Source organism: Ursus maritimus, unplaced genomic scaffold, assembly GCF_017311325.1.
Source record: "Ursus maritimus isolate PB19 unplaced genomic scaffold, ASM1731132v1 scaffold_9, whole genome shotgun sequence".
Taxonomy (NCBI): domain Eukaryota; kingdom Metazoa; phylum Chordata; class Mammalia; order Carnivora; family Ursidae; genus Ursus; species Ursus maritimus.
In genome coordinates, this window is record NW_024427107.1 from 14,386,411 (window position 1) to 14,408,165 (window position 21,755).

Consider the following 21,755-nt stretch of genomic DNA (forward strand, 5'->3'; position numbering starts at 1 on the left):
TCTACAGATTGCTGTCATGCCATGTTCTTAGTAACTTTTCTTCGGAGATCTAAACATAATGCTGAATAGAAAATCGGGATTGTTTTATCCATGATCAACCTTAAGTATGCTACTGCAGAATTTTAAAATCTGACTAATAGCAATAACATCAATACAGCACATCATAGCAAGAACTGTATCAATGTGAATTACATAGAACACTCCACAAAACTAAAAATGACAACCTTCAAGGTGGGATGTAAAAAAAAAAGAAAGAAAAGAAAAAAATTTAAAAAAAGAAATGCTGTAAAATAACTAACGGGATGCTAAAAAGCTAAGTAGTCATGTTTCAGCAGAATACGGCCAAAGAAATAAAAGACAGAAATGACCTGAAGTTACGTGGGCAGAGATTTAACGACATATGCCAAAAGCCTGCTGATGGATACGGCATGTCTTGGAGCAACTGTTAGGAGCTCATGTGACACTAAAGAAAATTTTAATTTATTTTTTTAAATAAATCATTATTACATAAACAAATCACACCCACCCATCTCAAAGGTTCAGTTATATCATTTCCGTTACTGTCTGGGTTATAAAGTTGACCCTTTAAAAAAATGAGGATGAGTGTCCAGCTAGCCAGGATAACTTCTTTCTTTTTTTTTTTTTTTTTAAGATTTTATTCATTTATTTAACAGAGATAGAGACAGCCAGAGAGAGAGGGAACACAAGCAGGGGGAGTGGGAGAGGAAGAAGCAGGCTCATAGCGGAGGAGCCTGATGTGGGGCTCGATCTCATAACGCCAGGATCACGCCCTGACCCGAAGGCAGACGCTTAACCGCTGTGCCACCCAGGCGCCCCAGGATAACTTCTTTCTAGAACACAACTCCAAAAGAGTCTGATGCATGCTTCCCACCAAATAGATGCAGTCACAGTATATGACCTGGAATCCAGTTGACAATGAAGATTTATTTAACCAACTGGAAGAAATACGGGACCCTGAGATCAAACTCTCAGGTAGTGAAAATGTGTGAACATACTGCATCCTATCTTTTACTCTGACTTTGGGGTATTTTTTTTTTAATACTAGATGAACCAGAAAGTTTCTGACATTTCAAAAGTGCTGTTGTAATGACAGCACTTCCCACTATGCGGTTAACGTCAGAATGTGTATTTTCAGGAGTTCCATTAGTAGCTCCCCAGTCTGACAAAGTTAATGCACAGAAAATCAGCAGCATGCTTCCAACTCACAGCTGAGACACGCTGTGAGTTCCGAAAACATGAGACCTAAAGGAAATTATTAGAATAAATACTTCCAAAAAAATAATACACTGCCTGATAAATCCCAGCTGAATCCCTTATAAAGTACGTTTGAGTAGGTACCAAAAGCGCCTGTTTCCTGTCCTCCTCACTGAACTTGGAGGCTCTCAGATGGTGTTCAGGCTCCAGCCTACCCTACTGTTTGAGAAAAGGCAGATTGATCAATAGTGTTTTCTCTATTAGAATAAATATATAAAGGACTTTTCCTTGAGGCTTGTGATTTTAAGCAAAACTTGGAAATACAAACTGACTTGCAAAAAAAAAAAAAGGCTCATCTACATTGCATAAATGATTTTGACCTTCTATCAGTCTTCTTTTAAAGTAATAATGTTGGTGGATATGGATTGTATTGCTACTGGCAGATATCGTAGTTCCATTGAACTCGGTGTCTTTAATTAGCTTAAGTTTCTCTATAGAAATCTCTGAATCAGCTATCTGAATGCCCGTCAAACCGACATTCAAGCAGCTGCTAGAAGCCTATGCTATTAATGGTTTAATTCTAGTGTTTGTTATGAGGGCCATACATTAAGTTACCGAGAGACATCTGGGTATAGCAGTTGTGTTACCATCAATTCAAACAAAACAGAGCCAGAAAAAGTCTTGGGTGAGTGCTCAAAACAAAATAAGTATGCCCTAGACTGACTTGACATGATGGTCTACTGGAAGAAAGACCACAGGGAAAAGCAATCACAAACCTTTTAGTCTGATAGTTCTCAAGAGAGTGTAATTTTACATTTTTTATTGAAAGAAGTAGAAATCAAAAGTGCAGTTGTAATTAAATTGTCCCAGGGTCTTCAGAAGGCAGACGTGAGCAAAAAAAAAAAAAGTCTGGAAACCAACTGCAATGATCTCATAGACTAGTACAATTTGTGCCAACACCTAGCTTTCAGGTGCAATAATGAACTGCCCTTGGATACGACATTACCGACCGCAATCAAAAAGAGGTGTCTTTTGATTGTTTTTTTTTCAAAATGTAAACCTACAGTAAGAAAGCAATGCTGGTAGCTTTCCAATTTGTCTAAGTATACTTCTGGAAAGCTGATTCTGAAAGGTAACTGCAAATATATAATGTAATGTCACAGTATTTTGGCAGACAATGTATCATTTATCATTTCAATTCCTATTCTAACTAATGAAAATCTCTGCATTATTCAGAATGCAAAGTTAAGCCTTGTTCTTGGACTGAAAGCTGTCTGCCAGCCTTAAAAATTAATAACAGCTACCCGCCCTCTCCTCTGCACTGCCTAAGTGGTTCTATGGGACTAACGTTTCAGCTGATGGACACTTCTGAAGGGTAATAAATGCTTGAGGAAACATTTATTTCCAGCCACGCATCTTCTTAGTTACCTCTTGGCCTCTTCTGCTAACTATATCTCTTAGAAAGACTCTGATTGCAGGTCAAAGACAATGAAATAAAAAGCTCACACAGGGAAGAATACAGTTTGATGGGGTCAGAACTTCCCATCACTCTTTCCAATGAAGAAGCCTATTTATATCTCTCGTTTCATTTTTATTTCTTTTTTTAATATCTATCAATCTCTACGAACACTTTTGTGAGACCCCGATATTTGGAATCTGTAATCGTAAAAACCTGTCGGCATCTTGTTTGAGAATCATCTGCTGCTGAAAATGAACTTGTAGGCTTGTTACGATCTTGTCACACTTACGAGTAAGAATGTTTTTAATTCGGGGAAGTGTGTAGGCAAGGCAAAAGATGCTGAAAAATAGTATTAACTTATATAAATATTACCAGGCTTCTTGTGAGGATCTATTGCTAGCATGACTGCTTCTGATAGTAGTTTGCAAATTGCACCTGGGACATCTGTTTGGTCTCACGAAGACCAGTCTGGGTTGCACACGTTGAATAGTCAGAGAAAAGTATATTGACAACCTGAGAGTTAGTTTTTGTAAAGGAAATGAATCTCCCCCAGATGCAGGTTCAATAATTTATGTTGAAAAGCTCAAAATGACTCTTTATGCAACCATTTGACCCTTGCTAGTATACTTTTGGGCAACTTTTCATTGGAAGGAAGCATGACTCTTGGAAAAACATTCCATACTCTACTGTCCTTGAGGCTTCTTTCAGTATTTGCTGTCTGCCCATAAACTCCTTTTAAGAGTATAAGGTGATATTACCATAGCAATGATGTGAATTGGAAATAAATAACCCCTTCTACCTTAAAAATAAAATAGTTAGTTATCAGCAAAATTCGTTTTTTCAGCAATAGTGGAGGAATTGCAATTTGGGACAAGCGAACTATGGGGAACCACAGGCAAGTCCAAAGAGAGAAAGAGAAAGTCGGCTGTTATTATGTTGTAGGAGGAAATTTTTTTTAATTAAATTAAATTTATTTTTTTTAAGATTTTATTTATTTATTTGATAGAGAGAGACACAACGAGAGAGAGAACACAAGCAGGGGGAGTGGGAGAGAGAGAAGCAGTCTTCCCACTGAGCAGGGAGCCCAATGCGGGGCTTGATCCCACAACGCTGGGATCATGACCTTAGCCAAAGGCAGACGCTTAATGACTGAGCCACCCAGGCGCCCCTATAGGAGGAAATTTTTTAAACAAAAGTTCACTGGAGAACAACAAAAAAGAGTACAAAGTTGTGGCGTTTCTCATTAGCTATAAGCGGTGGTTAGTGCTTTGCTGGGGCAGGGAGGGGTTTCCTTCTTTTTCTTAAAAGTGAAAGATGAAAGTCCTATGTGAAAAATGTCATCCTTTGTCAAGATAATTCTTACCTTCTTCTTCCTGCTGATTACACAGCCTGGTACTTGTGTGAGAGTTCCCCCTTCAGCGCTTCCCTGTTCCATTTTAAAAATGTATTGATTTATTGATTTTGAGAGAGGGGTGGGTGGGGCGGCATCAGAGGGGGAGAAAGTCTCAAGCAGACGCTGCACTGAGCATGGAGCCAGTGGATTTGATCTCACGACCCTGAGATCGGGACCTGGGCCAACACCAAGAGTCAGAGACTTAACCAACTGCACCACCCAGGCACCCCAATTTTTTTATTTTTTAAGATTTGTTTATTTTAGAAAGGGGGGAGGGGCAAAGGGAGAGGGAGAGATAGAGTCTCAAGCAGACTCCCTGCTGAGCATGGAGCCTGGTTCCCTTTTAACTGAGGTTTCCTTTACTTATTTTCACAACCCCTCTCTCCTCCTAAGAATTTACTAAAGAAGCTAATGGGAGGGCACTTGGGTAGTTTGGATGTTAACTTCCCAGTATCCCTTCCTGGCTCTGTAATGTTTGCAGAAGCCTTAGAGAAGGAGAGTGAGCCCAAGGTCAGGCACCAGAGGAAGGAGAGAAAGCAGCAGAGGATGGATGATCCTCAGAATAGAAAACTAGCCATTGTCTTGTGAGCCTTGCAATACATAGACATTTGAAGTAGAGGAACAGGAGAATTTGCTGAGTCAGAAACAGAAATGCAGGTATGATCCTTTAGCCATAGCCAACATCTCAAAGGAGTCAGAGCATCTATCCAATAAGCCATGAAGAACCTACTGATTCTCAGGGAGGATAAATTTCTTGGGTAGCTATTCGGTGGGTTGCATCTAACTAACCTCACCTCAGTTTAGATTTAGAGCCTGAAGCATCTCCCCTAATTTGATGAGAAGACTTTATCAAATAGCTACAGAATTACTAGCTAATCTTCCTACTAGAATAAATGAACTGTGAGGTCAAGATCATTATTTTGTTCCCTGATTTAATCCTAGAGCCTAAAAAGTGCCTTGCACATAGCATCCCATAAAGAAATGATGGCTGAATTTATATTGCTTAATTCTTTTGGCCTAGCAACTCATTTTTGAAAATGGATTTCAAAACCCCAGGATTCTCAGATTTGATGAAATGATACTGCCTTACGTTTAGAATCGAGTGAGATGCCTGATGAATTTACAAATATTTATGTCTGGCAAATGGCGGCCTGCATCTCTTTAACAAAATTGGATGATTTTTAGTAATTTTGAAGGTCAAGATACAGGGAAATGGATTAAGCCTCCGCTCTACCACGTCAGAGCAAGAGCTTGAGTTTGTCAATTCCTGGACACAGTATCACAGAGGCAATAGGGACTTGGAAGGTAGCTGCACTCACAGAATGAATTCAACGACTAAATCTGGCCAAGGGAACAGACTCACTATCAAAAAGTTGGACCCAACAGGGGTGACTTCAGCCAGCACCACACATGGAAAGGTCGGGCAGCACAAACTTGGATCCTAGCTGCAGTGCTGTGGATCAGAGACAGAATTCCAGGCCCTGGGTAGGTTATCAACACAGTTCCTCTCCATAATGGATGCGTTAATTAACTCAACAAGGAAAATCCTTTCCTATGCATATATCAAATCACCATGTATTAAACTTTAAATATATCACAATTTTATTAGCCAATTATACCTCAATAAAGCTAAAAAAAAAAGAAAGACAGTATCCCTCAAGAAGAATATCATAAATGTCCAAATACCCAAACCAGTAAATCAAGTAGGAACTCTCCACAGGGGCAACCAGCTCCAAAGTCAGTACTAAACTCACCATGAAGTAGAGCCAAGACTGTGGTCTATTTCACTAAACCAGGACTCTTATAATTCAGCCTAACAGGGGGCTATCCACAGCCGTCTTTTCTAATCTCCTCATCTCCAGCCACATCTGTTTTCCTAAATCCACCAAAGTCTTTCAGAGAGGGCTCCTCCCTCTGTTGACTCACTAACCCACATGCATCCTTGCGCATCTCAGCTTAACTATCCGTTCCGAAGTGTGGCCATTTTTCTCTCACTCTCCCCAGGCTAGATGAGGGCGCCTGTGGTAGATTGTTAGATGCCTGCATTGCATACTGTACCTCTTCCTTGGAAACATTTAACATAACTGGAATTTTTCCATCATGATATCCCCAGGACCAGCCCATTTCCTGACATGATGGCCATTCTATACAAAAGATCACGAGTGAGTGTTGAATGAATAAGTATGAACAAATGGACTCAATGTTTGGGATTTCCATTGGCAGAGATGAGGGAGAAAGGATTTCCTTCTCTAATCTCTGTCTCCATGTGTATGAATGACCAATCCTGACATAAGCTAGAGACTTGGGCGAACTCCTTCATGCTTCCCTCACCTGAGACATTGTCACCTCCCTTCAAGTAGCTAACAGCCCCCACATGTTTGTTTGTTTTTAAAGATTTATTCATTTATTTTAGAGAAAGAGAGTATGTGTGTAAGGGGGAAGGGCAGAGGGAGAGGAAGAGAGAAATTCAAGCAGACTGTGCATTCAGCTCAGAGCCCGATATGGGGCTCAATCTCACAACCCTGAGATCATGACCTAAGCCAAAAACCAAAAGTCGGATGCTCAACCGACTGCATCACCCAGGCGGCCCCAAACACATGTTTTTTTTGTTTTTTGTTTTTTGGTTTTTTTAAAAGATTTTATTTATTTCTTTGACAGAGAGAGACAGCCAGCTAGAGAGGGAACACAAGCAGGGGCAGTGGGAGAGGAAGAAGCAGGCTCCCAGCAGAGGAGCCCGATGTGGGGCTCGATCCCAGAATGCTGGGATCATGCCCTGAGCCGAAGGCAGAGGCTTAACGACCGAGCCACCCAGGCGCCCCCAAACACATGTTTTTTAAAATTCTTCCCAAGGACACGTTCTTCCCCATGCCTCAGTGGACCCTAAGCCCATCTCTGAATCTGTGCTCAAGCTATGTTTTCATTAACCACATTCCCCACTTGTAGCTGGGGGTCATGGCTTACTTACCCTAGGATCCCAGGACCCTGGTTCAAAACCTGGAACGTCATAGGAAACCAGGGTGTATTTGTCATGCATGTATTTGTTGTACATAGCCCCATGTCTTTATGTTATCTCTCATATCTCTTTCCTCACATCTTACGAGAATTTAAATTACCCATTCCACTCACGATAGAAAAAAATCTCATTAATTCACAATAAGGTATAAATGGCTTGTGCACTTACATTTCCTGGAAATTTTCAGTGGCTACTTGTCAGAAAGCTGATACCAGCAAGCAAAGAACACCTACTACCCCAGAGCAGGTTTTAATGTGCCATGTTTCCACTTGAAACGGGATGTTAGAAATTAAACGAAGGCGGTTCTCACTCTGCCAATATCTAGCTCTGTTCACATCAACCACTCGAATCACCTCGGAGGGGATCCCAAAGGCACTCGGGGCTCTAACAGTGCAGCTCTATGGAAGAGGTCCAAGCTGGGTGATTATCTCAGGATGCAATCAAATGCATCACATTTTTTACATTCATTTACAAATGGTAAATACCAGCAGCTCTTGAAAACGTCCTGATCTCTCTGCATCAGATTAATAGTCCATGGTGTGGGAAGCGTCAGCCTTACCCCTTAAAGCAAGCCCTCTACACAAACACCTGTCGCCCTCGGGAAGGCACAATCACATCTCTCTACAGGCCTGTTTCAGACAGGTTGGAGCTCCCAGGTTCTCACTGTCACCCAGCAGCCCACTGTGTGTGACATGCCCTGAAGTCGAGAAAGAAGAATGCGGGATCTGCCATCCAGATGGAACAGAATGGAAGATGAGGGATTTGGGAACCAGATGTGATGATGAACGAGCAGAGTCAGAAGTAAAAAAAAAAAAAAAAAAAATCCATACCCTCCCGGCCCCCTAAGGGCACAATGAGGAGGAAAAAAAATGGGCTGTAAGAATTGTAGGCAGATCCTGTGCAATGGTTTTATTCTGGATTATTAGTGGGAAAATTTAGGAGCCCAGGGAGATGAGCAACCGACAGCGTTCTGACAGGGCTTCCTGTCTCCATATTAATTTTAAATTCAATATCCTCACCCCCAGCGCGTCTCAGGGAGTACAGGATCCCTCCTTTCTCTGCCTCTATTCCTAAACCGCCCTGACACTACAGAGAGCGACAAGGCCGCATCCACTGGCCCTGAGGCATCTTCACAATGCCACCTGTCGCTCGTTCCGAGTCAGCACCTTCTCCAGTTCCCTTAAAACCGCGCTCTTCCAGCTCCCTACCCTCACTTCAGGGATGAGGACATGAAGCCCAGAGAGGTGACATGATTCCCAGCACCCTTGTCCTCCTCTGCCCAACACTCAACACAAACATTCTACCGCTAAGGCTCTGTCACAAAGAAAATGAAAGCTAAGCAGACAGGAGTCCCTAGAAATTCCTGGAGTCTCTCTCCCATTCAGGACTGTCTATATTTACCCATGATTATTTTCTTCCTGACAGAGAAAGAGCTTCATTCCCTCCCACATAGTCCGACACCTCATTCCATTAATTATTCCTTCTCTCTCTCACCCTCTCACTCTCTCATTCTGCTCCCCCACCCCACCACCCCCTTCTATGACTCTCTTTTTCTCACCTCTCCCTGCTCCGTTTCTTCCTCTTGCTGGATCTTTTTCCTTAGCTTATGAATAAAGTCACAAAATTTAAAAAAACACACAGAGAGAAATTACCCTGCTCCGCCCCCGTAGCTGGACAGCTAGCTTTCCCATCTCTCGTGCTTCTCCCCTCCACGTTCAGACTTTTCTACAAAGTAGTCCAGACTTACAGTGTTCACTTTCTCACCTATTCACTGTCAGGCTGCTGTTGTTAGGCCTCCTGTCCTACATTATTACTGAAAACACTCACTCAGAGGCCGGCAATGACCTCTTAATTGTCAAATTCACTTAGATCTAATCAAGCTTCATTATAATTGATGGCTTTGGTCACTGTTGACTGCTCCCTCCTTGAAAATTTTCTCTTCTGGTTCTCCCACCTCTTGAGTTTTGCCAGGCAATTCCATCTCTCTTTTTTTTTTTTTTTTAAGATTTTATTTATTCATTCAACAGAGAGAGGGACAGCCAGCGAGAGAGGGAACACAACAGGGGGAGTGGGAGAGGAAGAAGCAGGCTCCTAGCGGAAGAGCCTGACGTGGGGCTCGATCTCATAACGCCGGGATCACGCCCTGAGCCGAAGGCAGACGCTTAACCACTGAGCCACCCAGGCGCCCCGGCAATTCCATCTCTTGAACAGCACTGATCTTAGCAATTAAAAATTACTTCTAGGGGCGCCTGGGTGGCACAGCGGTTAAGCGTCTGCCTTTGGCTCAGGGCGTGATCCCGGTGTTATGGGATCAAGCCCCACATCAGGCTCCTCCGCTATGAGCCTGCTTCTTCCTCTCTCACTCCCCCTGCTTGTGTTCCCTCTCTCGCTGGCTGTCTCTCTCTCTGTCAAATAAATAAATAAAATCTTTAAAAAAAAAATTACTTCTAATGTTCTTATGCAAATGAAGCAGATTTCTGATGCAGACGCAGGCAACACATTTTGAGTGAGTACTTACCCTGGCTAGTTTTGGAGGGATGACTTATCACTGAGTCCTTAAAATGTTAACTTGCCATCCCCAGTAATAGCTTCTACTCCCACTGTTACACTGAAGCATTTTAAGTAAGATCAGACGATAAAAAGAAGCATTTTAAAGTAAGACCAAACAATAAAACAGATGTTTATCCCTTTTAGATAACAAAATGGCGCATCAATTCTCAAGAGCTACATTCTTGGACCAAATATTTAATGGAAGTCTGATTTTATAATTCCTTTAAAGAAATGTCATCCCAGTAACGAACAATAACGGGCGCGTAAGCAACGCTCATCTTCATGTGCTTTTACTAAGTACTTTATTGACTAAGACAAAAGGAATTTAGTGTTCCTTCTGGGAGCAGTATTTGGGACTGGAAACTAAGTAAGGTATTTGGGAGCATTCCTATAACTTGAATGCCCGTGTGAAAATAAAGCAGGAGAGCAGTAAGAGAACTTGTTTCTTCTTCTGAGTTGTATGAGGTGCAAAGTAAATCAATTATAAATTATACCTAACCAGACTTTAAGTTCTGTCCACCTTTTTTTCTCACAGAAGGAAACGGGAGCATTCTCTCTCTCGCTGTCTATCTCTCTCCCTCTCTGTCTCTCTCTCCTGTGCTCTTGTTCTTGCTCTCTCTTTGATAGTAAGAACAGAAACTCTACATTAGAGTTAATAGTGTCGCCAGAGAACCTCTTTCTTTGCCGTATAGAGTTCAACCAACTGCAAGGCTTGTCACGTTCCCCAGCCCTTACACATTGAATACCACCTTCACAAACGCCGTCACAGCTGTGTACAAGCTTGTGCCAGAGACTGGCCAACTACTCACTAGACCCACTGGTTTGTTCTAGCCCATAGCTGGACTGACTGCATCTCCACTTTCCTGCAGTCAGGTGTCCCATGAAATTGAATTCTAGATGGTGGAAGGTGAACAGAAGGGATATGCCCACTTCTAGGCCTGGCCCCTGAACAACTTTTACGTGTGGTTCTTCATGCTTTTCCCGTTTCTACCTGTTAGATACAGACAAACACAGATGCTCGGGAAGCCACGTGTTTAAAATGGTGCAGCTACAGTGTTGAAGGGACCTGGGTCAGTCATTGCTTGGAGAAGGAGAGTTGGCCATGCAAACTGAGAAGAGGGTGATGAGTGCCTTTGAGGCACGAGGCACTGAGAAGCAGCCAAAAGGGTATGGTCAGGGTTCCCAAGGGTGGAAACCCCGAAGTAGAAACAGGCAGGAGTTCTACCACCAAAGAGAGGAGTAGAACATTTCAGGTATTCCACAAAACGCCAGTGCCTCCCGTGTGCCTGGAAGAGTCCTGTGGAGGAGACGACACCGAAGCTGAGACCTAAAGGATAAAACGGAACCTGTGCATTCTGGGCAGAAGGAGTAGCAGGTGCAGACGGAGTCACTTCCGGGAAGAGGCTTCCAATTAAAGCAAAGGCTTTGACCGCAGTACTAGTTGCAAACTGGATGCTCTCAAAGGTCAAAAGGAAATCTGGACTCCCCTGGCTGGCTGACTCTGAAAAGACTAGTGAATTAGAAGGCAGATTGTATCAGGGACTTGGTTTTAAACCCTGTGTTGAGCAGAAAGGCTATGGTGAAAATGACCAAAAGCATACCATTTTTTACATGTTAGGAGAAAAAAACAACACACAGCTTGGACTTCAGTTTTGTTTTCTTTTCCTTTGTTCTATATTTGCCCCATTTTCTATTTATTCACTGACATGTTTATTTGAAAAAGTAAATTAAGGCTGGTTTTTTTTCTTATTTAAGGAAAATAAAGACTTTTAATTACTAGTCCTAAAGTTAAAGCCAAGATGTCACACTGATTGAGTTTTCCTTCTGAGACAACAAAGATGTAAGAAAACAGGTGAAGGCCAAAGTTTCTTTAGGACTTCGTCACTGTGCATTATCTGATGTCCGTGAGGGGAGATTTTCTGTACAGGAGATTCTATCTATATCAGTTCAGGGTTAAAATCACTCTGCAATTTATTAAAGTGGCTACATTTTTGGGACGCCTGGGTGGCTCAGTCGGTTAAGCAGCTGCCTTCGACTCAGGTCGTGATCCCAAGGTCCTGGGATCGAGTCCCGCACCAGTCTCCTTGCTCAAAGGGGAATCTGCTTCTCCCTCAGCTTGTCACGACCCCTGCTTGTGTTCTGTTTCTCTCCCTCTCTCTCTCCGACAAATAAATAAATAAAATATTTAAAGTGACATTTTTAAAACCTGGTTTTTCTTAAGCTCTAAATGCTACATAGAACTTTCACTATTCCATTTATAAATCTAGTACATTTTAACAATGACTTTGGGGGGAATTATTTTTATTTCTTTCCATAGTGGTAAAATATACATAATATAAAATTAACCATTTGACACATATTTATGTGTACAATTAAGTGGCAATAAATACATTCACAATGTTGTGCAAGCATCCCCAATATGCATTTCCAGAACTTTTTCATCATTTGAAGAGGAGCTCTGTCCCCATAAGTAATGACTCCTCATCTCCCTCTCCCCCCAGCCTCTGGTAACCTCTATTCTGTCTCTCTGTGTTTACCTATTTACTTTCTGTCTCTGTGTATTTACCTATTCTAGGTAATTCATATAGATGGAATCTTAGAGTATTTGTCTTTTTTGTGTCTGACTTATTTCATTTACCATAATATTTTCAAGGTTTATCCATATTGTAGCATGTATCAGAATTTCATTTGTATGTAAGGTTAGATAATCTTCCATTGGACTTTCAATTGCTATTTGATCTACTTAAATTCAGTATTCTAAATTCCTTTAAATAATCTGTTCCATTTACAATTTAAACTAAAGCCCTTTAAACATTTAACCTGAATTCATGAATTCATTATAATTCTCATTCTTTTGAAGCCCTTCAAATATTCACCCTGATAAACAAAACACTCACTAGTTTTTAAGCTAGTCCAACAGATCTAATAAATGTAATAAAATAAGCCTATACATATATTGAACCTCCAATTTTTTAAATTACTACACAAATTTAACAAAGTTTTCCCATGTCTTTCAACCTAAAATCACAAGTGTAAAATTAATTACCCAATTCAAAATTTGAATTGGTTTTACACGGTGAATCCCCCAGACCTAACATAATCTGTCTGATTCTGTTAAGAATCACAAAGACTGTACATACCAAGTAGACACAGATTATCCCAAGGATTACAAAATCCTAAACTGTACTTTATAAAAGAGTTTTAAAACTGTGGAATTGGCTTCCATTCTCTCTGTGTAGTCAATTCCTAGTGTTAGAAATGCATTTCTCCAATAAATACGCATCTCAAACAATTTGAGTTTGCTAACTGCTTGCTGAGGGATTTTCAGCTGGCAAGCAGGACCTAAATTCCACTAACGGATTTATGGGGCTCTTTTCTACTAGTTGCTAGAACAAGAGGAGTTCTCATTCTATACCCTTCAAATGTGATTAGTATAGCAGCCCGCAACACCAGGACTCAGATGACATTAGATTTCGGTATACAGAAGACTTTGCTCCTATTAAGAGTCTCTTTTTGGTTGGTTTTATACATGCTAATTCTTTAAGACATTTTAATATCTTTCTGTGTGACTCGACAGACATCCATGTACTTCCCCATGTACCGATTTCTACGTACTTCTTCCAACCATAACACCTGATAGAATTCTGTGCTCACTCTGTATTCTAGGTGGGTTACTAATTCTTGTAGACTTTTAAGTATCTTTAATCGGATTCTTCAATTCTCTCATATCTCTTCTTGTTCCAAGGTCACTGACCTGTCAAGATCCAAAAATATTTATAGTCCAGACTCAGCACATTATTGTTTAATTTTAAAGCTTAGTCAAGGTTAAATAGCTAATTCTTTATTGATTCATCCACTCAAGAAACAGTTATTGAAAGACTTCTGTGTGTTAAACCACAAGGATACATAGATGAAACAAGACTTGGTCCCTTTCCTAAGAGATTTTTATGTTCTAATAAGTGAGCCAAACATGTAAATAATTACAGAACAGTCAAGTGCAGATAATGATCTCTTTAAAGTAAATCACATGCACAGAAAAAGTAATCAGAAGCTAATTGTGTCTCAGAGCACCAAGCATGGCTACTCAGACCATGTGAACACGGTCTTGAATGAAGAATATTATATCACCAGAGAGGAAACAAAGAAAATACATCTTAAATACAGGGGGAAATATATCAAAAAAGCTTGGGAAAACCATAGAATATTAGAGAAGACCTAGGGAAAACCTGAATTATGCAAGAAGTGATGATTAATTGGGTATGTTCAGTTTACCAAGTGAATGGTGGGGTCAGCTTTGAGGGACTTGGAATTCTGTCTTACATCAGCAATTCCGAAACTATTTCAGATTTCAGCACTCATAGAGAAAGCTAACATTTATTGGGCACTCTGTGGTAAATAAATCACTTTTCTCCCAGCAAGAAATGACGGGCCCAAGCTATACACACACACACACACACACACACACACACACACCAGGGAATTAGGGAATTGACATCTTGTCATATCTGTACCTACCCAGGTCCCACCCGGTGGGATGGTCTGCTAGATGATATGGAATCAATAAATGGGTTTAATCTTGAGAAGAATATGATCAGATTCAATTTCCTTTGAACAGTAATTCAAAGAAAGAGGAAAGGATTTATAAAAAACGTTCTCAGAAGAAATGGCATTTTTTTGGATAGATATTGTCCTAGGACAAGGAGAACCAAAAGTAATAATAGAGGCCATTAAAAAATAATAATATTCAAGGGGAAATGTCCAGAATTGTAGGAGAAGACAATAAAAAGGAATTACAGAGAGGCTTCAAAGTCAACAGGTTTTAGTGACTTGATTGGCTAGATTTAAATGCAAATGATAAAAATATATTGGGGAGGGGCGCCTGGGTAGCACAGTCCTTAAGCGTCTGCCTTCGGCTCAGGGCATGATCCCGGCGTTCTGGGATCGAGCCCCACGTCAGGCTCCTCCACTGGGAGCCTGCTTCTTCCTCTCCCACTCCCCCTGCTTGTGTTCCCTCTCTCGCTGGCTGTCTCTATCTCTGTCGAATAAATAAAAATTAAATCGTTTAAAAAAGAAACTTTAAAAAAATATATTGGGGAAAAAAACTGGATAACTAAGAAAAAATTAATTACATAGGGAAAAAGTTATAACTGTTTAGACAAATTCTTAGAACTGTTTTTAGCCCTTACCTTTTTGAGCATTAGTTTTCCTCTCAGCCATTCCATGCTACTTTATTGACCCCACAGTGATTTTAGAAATTCATTATTCCATTATTTAGAAATTATCTCAAAGTGGGAAGCAACTGTCAGCACTGATTATGGGAACATCTGATTCCCGAGATCTAGACCCAGGAGAGCAACAGAAGCTAGAAAGGCAGCCAAATACAAATGAAAAGGGGAGGTGTTTCAGGATTTTCTTTTTTATCTTGTTTTCCCTGGAGTAAAACGTTGCTCCGAAGGAGCCCAGCAGTAGTGACATGGAGGCCTTCAGTCTCCAGTGATTCTGAACAGTGATCAAAAAATTACAAAACTTGGAAAAGGCCTTCAGGAAAGCCAAACAATAGTGGAGAACAGTGAGCAGCCATTCCATCCAACTAAGATTAACTGAAGGGTTAAGAGTGGATCTACCCTAGCAAAACAAAGCGCGAGTTTTATGGCTTTGAAAGAGCTGAGTCACTTTAAAAGAGAATAGAAAATGTGTTATTAAAGATGAAGCCGAAAGGAAGAAAGGGAAAGAAAAAAAAAACCTATCTGCTTTCTTTCAAAATATGAGAAAAACAAAACTAAAACGCGTGTGCCTGTGTTGAGAGGGTAGGCTGGCGGAAGTGGACGCCTCCCAGGCATTTTACAAAGATGGCACCGCTCTTGCAACTAAGAGCGAGGCGAGAAAACGCGGTAATAGATGATTATTATCAGAGCACCCTGTAGGGACACCGCAACTAATATCCCCCGCAGAAGAATCAAAGACGAAATACTAAAGACGGGCCATGGGATCCTTACAGAATGACTAGAATAAGCATATCACTGCATCTAAAAGAGTAACGCTGAACACATTATGAAAAAGTCGCTTTGTGCACTTTGCACCAAGGGGGTATATTATCTACAAAGAATCCCGCGCAGTGACTTGAAATACTCAAAAAAAGAGAAGGCTCCCGTCAGGTTTCGTGCTACTGCGGTGCAGGGCCGGTGGGGGAAGGGAGGAGAGAATAAAAGCAACGCCCGTGGAAAGCTAAACCAATGGGGATGGAGATGGTCACGTGTGCGCTGGGCGGGCCCAGTGCCCCGGATCCACCCTCGGGGACTACTCAGCAGCGAACTTGGGGAGAGGGGGAGAGCTATGCTCCCAGATGACACTTAATTCCACCCATTCCACTTCCAATGAGCGCTATTTCTTGCACCAGGTCTTTATGCAGGGAAGAGTACCTTTCCAAGAATTAAAAAAAAAAAAAAAAAGTTCAAAGAAAACGAAACCTCAGGCTGCGAAGTCTGGCCGACTAACCGCTTTGCCCTCCTTAAACTGGCCACTCTTTCCAAATAGGAGAAAATCAAACTAGACACAAATTCGAGGTGCGTTCCTCAAGGACAGACACTCTTCTGGAGACTAAGGGGAAGAGAATGCTGGAATTCTCACAAATCATTGTTATCCTAAGCTAAACGAAGCTTCTGGAATTTCAGAAAGCAGTACTTTGATGGGAATGTCTCATCAGAATAAGATAAATGGGAAAATAGCATCGGTAACAGCGTGTCGCGTGCTGCATGCTTTCTGAGTGCAGCTTTCCACGGCCACTGTCTCATCTAGGGCAACCACACGGTGAGGCAGTCGCTGTTCTTATCTTATAGAAGACTTCACTGAGGTTTTCCCCAACTCACCTAACCTGTAAGAAGTGAAACTAATATCTGACCTAGATATTTCAAGTACCAGAGTCCATATGCTTTCCAACATGCAATTATGCTTTTCTTTCCAACAAGGGCAACAAGCAAATTCTTCATAAATAGGTAAAGAAAGAGACATTGGCCACTCACTAGACTAAAACCAGAGCATTCATGTTTAAATATTGAGTGGGAATATAAATTACTTGCACACGGTGGAGAAAAATAATGGGCTAGCCTATTAAAATTTAAGTGGCGACAAGGAGTCATATATAATGTAATGCATCCAATGATCTTGCTCCAAATCAATTGTCTTGTTTTATTCAGCACAGAACACTAAATATGCAAAACTTATCATTAGAATAACGGAATCTCAAGATCCAATTCAAATACTACAACACCGTGAAAACAAACTTCTTCCCTATGCTCTCCCCCCCAAACAATGTGACAAAAATGTGACTTTCTGATTTTCACAAAACCAGACTTCGCATTTCTTCCTCGTGGTAGGCACATCCAAGAAAATGCAGCCATTTCAGTAATTTCTCAGCCACCTCAGAGAGGAGCTCAGGGAGGGCTCTTCTTCCAGCCCAGATTCTGAGGTGAAGGTTGATATGGTGGGGCCAGCCGTGAGAGGCAGGGCTGAGCATCCACTCAATTGTGCAGCGATCCCACTGTAGTCTCGACTGTTCACCAGGTCTCCCTCTTGGCTGTCAGCAGTCTGTGTATAACCCACAGTAGAGCCTGGGGCCCTAGATCAACTTCCGGAGCACAATAACTGTGGCTTCCCTTATGTCTTCCATATCTCACACAAAGGTCTCTTGTAGCCAACCCCAGCTCAGAACCATAGAAAGAGGGGAATTCAGGAAATTCCATCTTAGATAAATTGACACGTTACAAATCACAATATTTAATAATAAAACGGAGGCATTACTCTTTTGAATGTATCCTATGGAATCTAAATGGCACAGCAATTTAATATCATAATCATCCCTTTAAAAAGTAGCTGGGGTGCGTGGGTGGCTCAGTCGATTAAGCATCTGACTCTGAATTTTGACCCAGGTCATGATCTCAGGGTGGTGAGATCAAGCCCCACATCAGGCTCCACACTGGGCATGAAGCCCTCTTAAGATTCTCTCTCTCCCTCTCCCTCTGCCCCTTCCTCTCTCTGAAAAAAATTTTCAAAAAATTTTCAAAAATTAAATAAAAAGTACGTAAACAAACTTTAATTAAGTTGAAATTTTAAATTGTTCCAGTTCCTTTTGGAACTTATACCTCCATTCCACTTGACCCGTAGAATTCTGTCTTAATGTGTTTATCCCTAAAATTTTATTATCCTATTGTACATCTTTGCAATGAAGAATTGTTTATAGATTGAAATTCTATTTTCAATAGATGTTATTTTTTGATGAATACAATTTCTTAATTTGTATAGCCCCGTTATCAGTCTCAAGTCCTAAATTAGGAAATTTCATGGCTTGTTCTCATTTCAGATTGTCTTAACTCATCTTGAGTTGAGTCTGCCTTTTCATGTACATTTTAGGATAAGCATTTTGATTAAACTGCTGAGAGTTTTTTCGGGATTGCTTTGAATCCATCGATTAACTGAGCCACAGATCAAATTATATCTTTATAGCATGGAGTTTCACAATCCATGAATGTTTTCTATTCTTCCATTTGTTTAAGACACCTTTAATTTCCTTCAATATGTTTTGTTGTATTCAGTATAAAGGACTTGTAGATGTTTTAGATTTATTCCTATAAATAAAAATTTAATTTTTTCCTGGGACCATATTTTAAGTGTTAAAGTTTGTCTTCAGATGGGGTGATACTTACAGTTATTGCCTACCAACATGATTAAGCAAACATGAAAGTATTCATCAATACGTGTAATACGTTTCCACTTGCTCAGTCATGTTGATAGCCAATAATTGCAATTATCCCCATCCAAAGAAAAACTTGAACACAAAATGAAACATTTAGTGGAAGAGTACCTCTTAATGAAATGGAGTGGGGTTTTTTTTTTCAGCTGGTCCATGTATTCATGGAGAATATCAGTTATCGCTAGAATGAGATAGCCTACCTCACATCATTTCAGTATGTGGTGCTAGTGTTGTATTTATGGAAACCTTGCACACAGGAAAAATATGAGAATGGAAGGACTTTGGTTACAGCGAAGTCATTCAATTATTTTAATTCCTTGCTTCTGCCTGCCTTGTACCAGGCACCGTGTTAGGCCCTGAGTATATAGCAGTGAACAAAATCAGACAAGATCAGACAAAAATTCTTACCTCATAAAGCTTAAGTTGTAGCAAGGGAGTCAGACAACAAATAAGATTTTTTTAAGCAAAATATAGAATATAGCATGGCAAATAGTGATAAGCACAAAAGAGAAAATAAATCAGGGGAGAAGAAAAGACAAGTAGGGAGGAGTGAAATTATAGCTAGAGTGGCTGAAGATATATGTGAAAAAGTACATAGTGATCTAGCATTAAAACATGTTTTTAAAGTACTAAAATTTATTACAAAATTTATTTTGAAAGCAAAAAAAAACAAAATGGAGCCTCCCACCTTGTCATTAGTAGCTATATCATCATGTGATATTAAAACAGCCATTTTGTTCAGTGACCTGGAGAATGATTCTTACCCTCCAGGGTAGCTCACCAAGATAAGATTCCGGATGGCTGACAGAAATACTTTCCATTGTAAAGTGGAAAGAAGACAATTGTCTGGGATGAGGGAACCAGGAGCCAGAACGGCCTCAGGAACTTTCTCAGGACACGTACATTTTGGAATTAAGCCTCTTGGAATGAGCCCCTGAAACTGCACACCATTTGCAAAGTCTGTACATCTGGGCGTGCACTCCCCAGCTGAAGACTACCGGCCTCTTAGTGCTTCCCCTCCCCCTCCCTAGGACAAGGAGGGGCTGTAAGTCCTGGACAGACTCGGGCTTGCTTCCAGACTCTCCACAATCTCCCAGTGACAGCTCCCAGTGTTTTCCAGACCAAACTGCCAGCAGTGACAATGCCAGTGATATCGGTTCTCCATGTCAGTACTTGAGACCCAGGGGGACAAGACAGAAATGAAAAGAGCCCATTTCGCATGGCTGTTACCAGGCAGGAGGAGGTAAACGTGTTGAAACACTCTGATCCGGACAGCCCAACCTCTAGGACTGAGGACTCTGCTCTTCCGGCCCAAAGCTGACTTATCCTTGAGCACCTCAGTGGGCCCAGGTGCTTCCTTTTTTGAGTTACGTGTGCTTTCCGAAAGGTGGAAGACATTTTAAACTCCCTGCACCATGAAGAGAAGAACAAGGAATAGCCATCAAGCTTGCATTTGGTTATCATGTGTCAGGTTCATAAAGCCATCTGGGGCAGGCAGCAGCAGAGCCTCAGCCACCCCCTCTGGGCATTCACAGTGTAGTCACTGTGCCCAGCACACACCCATCATGGCGCTGTGCATAGCCCGACTGCGGCCTGCAATTTGGCCCAGCACAGCATGCCCTCTGAAAGCTCAGGGTGTGCAGACAGCAGATGACAGCAGATCCGTGATGCTGCAAAGTAGCTCGTTCCCTAGCAGCACAGGCAGAGTTTCGTGGCCAGCTCCCCTGAAATCACTGGTCTTTCCTAAAAGCCCTCATTATCTGCGGGGTGCTGCAAAATCCTGTCTGCGTGAACTCAGTTGGTGTCAAGCCTCTCCCCTGGCTTTTCTCTTATGAATTCATATCACAGAACAAGGAAACCACAATGCAACAGTCCCAATATTTGAGTTCTTGAAGGCCTGAGCAATGCTTCCTTGAGACTTGATTCCTGGCAACTTGTACAATCAATGTTTATTAGAGCAGTCTGCTACCTAAATAGCAGGAACAATGATAGACCAGGAAGCAAGCTCGGAATAAATATGTTAATTGGTTCTCATCTTCCTGAGTCTTTTCTTTGCTCTGAGCTAAAGGCAACGTTCCAGGGCCTCGGAGTTTCTTTACTCAGTGACAAGGCAGCATGCAGCTTAGTTGGTTCAGAAACAAAACACCTATATTCAGGTAATTATTTGGTGAATATTGTTAAACCTGGGGCACGGATGATCGCTTGCGCTCTCCCTGGAAATGGCATTGCTTTCGTTTATATCTATATAAATGTGCTTGCTGCCTCAGATGTATAAAGTCAATCCGGTTTGCAGTGTCTGAGTGAGGAACCGAGTCAGTAGCACTGAGTTACCTATTGGAAACTTCATTTATGACAAAAAGTTTCCTGTAGTCAGATCGAAAATTGCAATTGGTCGTGTATCTTTTACAGGTGGAGAACAGCTCCAGATCTGTACTGTGAGATGCTAGAGTAGATTTGTAATTCCTTCAGGTCAGAGAGAATCCTCATCAGGGATGTGGAATGGCTAAAGTAACCACAAAGATATTTGGTTACAAATAGCATAATTTCTTCCAAGAAGTTGCTTGGCTGTGCTGTTGGAAGTTGGCACAGGAAATATATTTGAAAGGACTGCGAACAATGGGGTTTCCTGGCTGCAGGCTCTCCCTGTGGGATCTTTTAGAGTAACACCTCAGTTTCCGAGAAAGCGTGAAGAGAGCGAGGCGTTGCCTAACTGACTTTTCTGGACAGCTGATGCCAACTCTTCATTGTGCTGGGTTTTGTTCTCCATTTCAAGACTTTTAATACAGAGTATACAGAATTCAACTTCATTGCCTTCAGGTCGCCCAGCAGACTGTTTCCCCCACTCCCACCCCCTGCCTCCACACGCTTCCTTCCTTCTGTCTTTCCCACCTCTTCTGTGGCCAGTCACCCTTCTCCCAAAGATCCCCGTATGGTGTTCTCGCTGTAATAACTACAGATTTCGTGGATGTTTCCTTTCTAATCCTCTTGTTCCAATACCTCTGTAAACCTGTCTATGCGTTTTTTGTTCCTTCTCGTGTTTTATTGAAATTCATCTTATTTCTACTAGAAAAATTCCTTAATTCAGCATCTTCTTACATCTTTCTCATGAAAATGAATTTCGGAATGCATAGTTGCTTTACTTGCTTAATCATATAATATGACTCCCTTCTGGAAAACTTAAAAGCTGAAGGTCTTTCAAGTTTTTTGTGAAGTCGTCTTTAAAAAAAAAAAAATCTTCATTTTTTAAAAGAATTTGACATCATTAGGAATAAAAAAAAAGAAAGCTTTCAGAGTCTGTACACTCACCCTCCATTTATGCTCCAATTTACTCCTTTACTTGAACTATCTTCCTGCTCCAGCAAATGACAAGTGTTGATAT

At 41.2% G+C, this 21,755-nt stretch overlaps 1 protein-coding gene across 1 annotated transcript in view; it reads left to right on the forward strand.

Moving 5' to 3' along the window:
• Nucleotides 1-21,755, forward strand: part of NKAIN3 (sodium/potassium transporting ATPase interacting 3) — a 143,110-nt gene that overhangs the window by 107,502 nt on the left and 13,853 nt on the right. The gene's annotated exons all lie outside the window — the stretch shown is intronic.